At 34.4% G+C, this 6,506-nt stretch overlaps 1 pseudogene; it reads left to right on the forward strand.

Moving 5' to 3' along the window:
• The first annotated feature begins 303 nt into the window (after positions 1 to 303).
• On the forward strand, positions 304 to 6,254 carry LOC129089128 (immunoglobulin lambda-1 light chain-like; annotated as a pseudogene).
• The last annotated feature ends 252 nt before the right edge of the window (positions 6,255 to 6,506 follow it).

Here is a 6,506-nt window from a genome sequence, read left to right on the forward strand (position 1 = left end):
TCAGCTGATTGGGAACCAGTTCCTAACAACATAACTCATAAAGATTTCCTTTGAGAAACAGATCTCACTAAAGTCTTCCAAATGAAACATGCCTCCTTAATAATAAGGAGCATTATGGGGTTATATGAAGAAACAGCTGCTTTGAACCCTAAATAAGTGGAGACAGCCTGATGTTTCCGCTGCAGTGGCTGATGGGAGGAGTGAGGACCTGTTAGAAGCCACGTGGCCCTCGTCTGATCTCACAGCTCGTCCTTGTTTGGCCTCAGCTGCATCAGAGCGCCACTTCTCCCCAGGTTCCCCAGAGGAAACACCGCTGCACAAAATGCTTTTCCTCCCAGCTGCTGCTCTGTGCTGTCTGTGTTCAGGTGAGTGTTTCCAGCCAATCAGGAGCCAACAAGCTCCACCTCTAACAAACACTGTTCACTCACCTTCATCCACCTGTCTGTTTCTCTACAGCGCTGGTTGCCATGGCAGCAGAGCTGATCCAGGATGATTTAACATTGACCAGGAGAGTTGGTGGGAAAGTCTCCTTCAGCTGTCGAGGCACTGACCAGTGTTACAATAATTATGTATTCTGGTACCAGAAGAGAGACTCAGAAACATTCACACTGATTCTTGATATTGATAAGAGTAATGGTAACATAGGTAAAGGTTACAGTCATCCTCAGGAAGATGATTTCTCAGCTGTGAATAAACAGAACGGCTGTGAGTTGGAGATCAAGAACGTTAAACTCACTCATTCAGCCTCTTACTACTGCTCCTGTTTGGATATCTGGTCTCCACAGTGAGAAATGATTCCTGCAGCCTGAACAAAAACCAACAGATGAACAGATGTCAAACAGCGTCTGTGACAGGAAGAGAGCCGTAAACCACAGCTCAGGTTCACATGTTTCACCTCCATCTCAGCCACCAACCCTGTCTCCTAAAAATGACGTTCCCCTGAAACTAAAACGCATTCTCAATTGAACAGAAACGTAATATCTCACCGATTACGTTTGTGTTTGACGTTTTACAAATACGTTTCTAATCAACCTATATTTGCCCTTTGTTTTCTTGTTTGCCTATAATGAACTGGACCACGCGCCGGGCTGTTATTAATAGGAAATATCCAGCTATTGTCTTTATATTTTTCTCTTATTGTTGTTTTCTGAGATGAGAGGTGCTTATAGGAAGCAATGTTTTGTGACAGCGTTTGTCTATAACATGTGATCACTAACAAACCTGCCCCCCGTTACTCATTTTAATTAATGCTTCATTTAATTACCGTATATGTTGTATCTCCTGCGTATAATGACAGCATTATGATGTGAGGAACTATTGGTGTTCACTGTAACAGTAGTATTGTTCACCAAAACGGTCTCCATACATACACGTCATTGGGGATTCCCAAGTGACGTCATACGTAATAGGGTCCATGGCCCCGTGAGAGACCAACGTAGGGAAACCCCCATCACCTGTGTTTACTTCACAACAAAGCCTTCAGAGTTATGTTAGTTATTCTCTGAAACTCTCCTTGATTCCACAATATGCGAGGTTAACGTTAAAGTCGTCTGATTCAATCATTTGTCATTACATTATGGAAATAAAGTAGATTCCGTCCTGATAGGAAGACTACATTACCCATGATCCTCAGCCACTTGGCTATGAGACCGAGCTTTATTTATTTTAAATTGATTAAGATTTTGTGCACACACCCAACATCTTGCCTTTTTTTTCAAATAGATCATCTAGATGCAGTTTAGTTACTAGTTGGGCTGTAGTAGATATTAGACATAGTTTGTAGATATATTTTTATGATCCTATCTACAACACTCTTTGCAAACAGGAATTCTAGCAACGAAAAAGACAATTTCTAGAGTAATAGCTCAAATATCTTAAAATAAACAGCATATTTACAATACTAACTTTTTCATAAAGTATGTCAACGTAATGCAGTGTAAGTACTAGTTCGGCTGTACTGGCTGTTTGATATATTTAGTAGATATATCTTTTCACGACACTATTTCTTGGCAAACCGTAGAACTACCACCCCAACACTCAGTATCTAGAATACTAGCTATATTAACTGCAATAAACTAACATATTTCCTTTTTCCTTTACATGGATAATCTTGATGCAGTTTTGTTACTACTTCGGCTGTAATAGATATTTGATATATTTGATGAACTACAACCGTGGTTCTGATTCTACCGAAATGTTAGGCGCGGCTCTAGGGAGTTGTAGTTCTTATAAGAAAATAGTGTATTTCCTAAACTTGGAAGCTGTAAATACTGATTTGAGAGTACACACAGGAGTTTAAAACGGAGATAAACACATTTTTGTAATCAGATTTAAAACATCTTATTGTTAAATGGGTGAACATTGACTTAAACCATATTTTACCCATAATGGACTGCGCCCCCAGGTGTTGTCCATACTCACAGGGCAGCTGAGGTCAAGAGCTCTCTATAACAGTTGGTCCCATGTCTGGACTGTTGCTGAATTATAAGCCTTTAACCATGCACAAAGGTCAAGGTTTAAAGGTCAATATTTCAAAGCAAGGGCCATGTACCATGTTCATACTGACACATGTTAGAACATATGTCTAGTTTTTTCAACCTTATGTAACTGACTGTGGTGAAATTGCCTACTGATGAACTGAAGTATTCTCTATACAAGCCTTGTTTAGTTTTCTATTTTTTCTGGCATCAAGATTCTTCATTTTGCTTTCAGTTACCCTTCAAATGGTGACAAACTGAATGAATACAGGAAGATATGAGAAACACTTCATGGAGCTGAAATATGACTCTGGTTCATTGTTTGGACTCCTTCACTCAGCAGACAGGTTTTTGTATCACTCTGTTTCACTGTGGGAGGAAATCCCTACTTCATCTTTGGCTCTGGAACTAAACTGTATGTAACAGGTAAGAATAAACATTTATTTCTTCATTTGTTTAATTGAACAAATTTAAAATGTGTTTTTAATGAGTTCCTGCTGCTTCAGGCTTCACATGTTAGTGTTTTCATCATTAGTAGAGAATTCTTGCTGCCATGCAGCCGTTGTTACATAAAAAAGGTTAAATCTCACCTCACAACTCAAGTTATTCTTTATTTCTGAAGGAGATTAAACTGATTTATTAAGAAAGATTTTGATTATGGAAATTTTAAAATTCTGCAGTATTTGTTCCTTTCAGTAGTTCAGCACAATCTTATGACTGAGTTTTCGTTCTATATTAAAAATGATTTAATAAATCATAAAACATATTTCTTAATTACTTTTAATATGATTAATACTATCATTAATAAATACAAATGTAAAAGGTAATATTGACCTTAATGCCAATTATATTTTATATGATAGTAAATGGAATGTATGTATAATATTGTATGTAGTCATATATATATGATACAGCAGGATATATAATGACAAAAGTATGCTTTATATTTTTATATTAACACACTTTTAATATAAACAGTATTTGAGCCTTAACTTAATTTTAGATACATAACAGTGATTATAAAGATGATCTATGAACTTTCAGTATATATAGTTCAGATGCGTAACATGATATCAAATACATGATATAGTATATATTAAAAGTATATATTGATTAATAATGTATATCATATGAATTAATATTATATTATGTTATTTTGTTTTAAATCTTTTTTCCCAGACTTTTATATTAACCTTGGGTGCATCCAAACATATCATATTAGTCGTGTATAAAAGTTAAAACTGACAAAAAGGAATTAGCAATTTGATTAAATCCTATGGTGGTAAATATATAGTATATTTATTGTAATGATGATAAAATAAAGACAAATATGCGGTTCATAATAATATGTTTGTTACCTCTAAAATAAAATAAACTTTCCTTTAGTGTGAACGTGAATTAGTTTCCCCATGATGATAAATAAGGTTTTATCTTGTTTTAGCAGTTCTTAACGCATTTAACATATCTGATTAATCATTGTAGTTGGGTACAAAAGTAAAGATTGCAACAAGAAAATACAACAATTAGTTATGTTTTTATAGGTTTATATTTTATTTTATTTTATTTAAATTTCCTCTGAGTGATCTTAACATTCCTTATATTTCATTTTATAGCTAAAGATTTTATTCTAATTTTACATATCGGAACATATAATTATAATTGTGTATAAAAGTTGATATTGTTATGAAAATGTTAAAAACACCATTCATGTATTTGAGTGAAATATGTAGTAAATATATAATCTTTTATATATTGCCTAAACCAATAACTATTAAATCAAGATGAATACCATAATTATATAATCATTTTGAATTATATTATATTGTATTGTATTGTATTGTTGTATTATATTATATTATATTATGTTGTATTATATTATATTATATTATATTATATCAAATTTTTTATATTAAATTATATAATTATATTATAAGTAATATATTTTTGTTGTGTATGAAGGTAATATAGTCTACTGTATTATGAATATAAATAATATTATTATTGTATTAAATTAAATTAAATTATGTTAATACATATTGTATGTAGTATATATTATATTATATTATATTATATTATATTATATTATATTATATTATATTATATTAAATGATATTATATTATTATATTATATTATATTTATATTATATTTTTATTATATTATATTATATTATATTATATTATATATAGTATATATATAGTATATTATATTATATTATATTATATTATATTATATTATATTATATTATATTATATTATATTATATTATATTATATTATATTATATTATATTATATTATATTATATTATATTATATTATATTATATTATATTATATTATATTATTTTATTTCATAATAATTGTTGTACAATGACAGTGAATGGAGGTGAATACAGTCTCCTGTATGTAGTGAACTCTGTCTGTATTGATGATCAGTGTAGTGATCAGAGTCCATGTAGTCTCCAGGATCAGACTGAATGCAGTGCAGCGCTGTAAGCTGCTGCTGACTGTGTGAATGTGTGTCTGTGCTGCTTGTTGCTGCTGTCACACTTCAGATGAGCAGGTAGTGAAGCCCGTGGTGAGCGTGTACCCAGCAGCATCCAGAGCCCACCTGGAGGGGAAGAGCTCCCTGCTGTGTCTGGCCTCAGCCATGTTTCCTCCTCTGGTCCAGTTCTCCTGGAAAAGAGGAAAGGAGAACGGTCCTCTGGAGGAGCTGCCCCCTGCTGAGAGAGAGCAGCTGGAGCTCAGAGAGTCGGGACGCACCGCCGCCATCTTGCTGATCCATCAGCAGGAGAACAGCAGGTATAGATACCACTGCTACGTCCATCACGAGGGGGGCACAGTGGAGGCACCAGCTCCACCAACAGCTACACCGTCAACTCCATCACCACCTCCACCAACAGCTACACCATCAGCTACACCGTCAACTCCATCACCACCTCCTCCATCAGCTCCTCCATCACCTCCTCCAGCAGCTTCTGTCCCGTCTCAGTACCAAGTGAAGCTGCTCTGCCTGCTGTACACGGTGCTGATAGTGAAGAGTCTGGTGTACTGCTGTGGACTCTCTCTGCTGATGATCCTCACAAACAAGGGACCGTCCACCAACTGCACACATGCTGACTGACTGATTTATGCTTTTTCTCACCATAGAATCCCAGCAATTCTTCTCTTTTATCACTTTCATCAGTATGCACAATATCTGTTATGACGTGATGATTATATAATTTGGTGTTTAGATACATAATTCTAAAGGTATAAATATATACATACACCTTTGCGTTCACTAAATTGATTTGCAGTGCTATTTGTTTGCTAGCTTATTTCCACTTTTAATTGGCTTGTATGACAGTGGAATGTTAATTATAATCATTAGCTGTCTGGTACATATTCTATTGTTTACAGTCTTTTTCTGTTCTTGTGTTTCTTTTTAATACATTATTCAGAGTGCGGCTGTTTGTCAGTTTAACATTCTTAATAAACTGAAAAACCACAGTGTTTTATGAACATTCTTTTTTTATTGATATCAGTTTGACTTCATAGCAAATAATCAGATTCAGAATCAACTCGATTGACTGTTTGTTAACAGATACAAGTAATCCGTCTGTGGTTGTAAGTAGCTCTGAATATACTTTCACGCAGCACCAAGAACAAATGTAAAGGAAGGTATGAATATAAGCACACAGCTAAACAAGGACAAGAAAGCTAAACAAAGAGAAGCAGATATAAACACACAGCTATTATAAACACGTCAGTAGGTTTGGCTGATCCACCAGGTTCAGTGCTGACCCCTTTTATAGTTGTGTCAGTGTGGATGTAAAGCTCTACGCTGACGACACTGTTGTTAACACACATGAACAAACAGCAGAGCTGCTTTGAAGCAACAACTGCTATAAAATGATGAAAGAGCGGCTTCATCAGTCGGGCTGAAGTCTGAATGTTGGTGAAATATTGACTCTGAATTATTACAGCTTCATCCGAATGAAATAAATAAAAGATATTACGTGAACTAACATTCATAAAACATTCATAGACA

This window comes from Anoplopoma fimbria, chromosome 3 (assembly GCF_027596085.1).
Source record: "Anoplopoma fimbria isolate UVic2021 breed Golden Eagle Sablefish chromosome 3, Afim_UVic_2022, whole genome shotgun sequence".
NCBI classification, from domain to species: Eukaryota; Metazoa; Chordata; class Actinopteri; order Perciformes; family Anoplopomatidae; genus Anoplopoma; species Anoplopoma fimbria.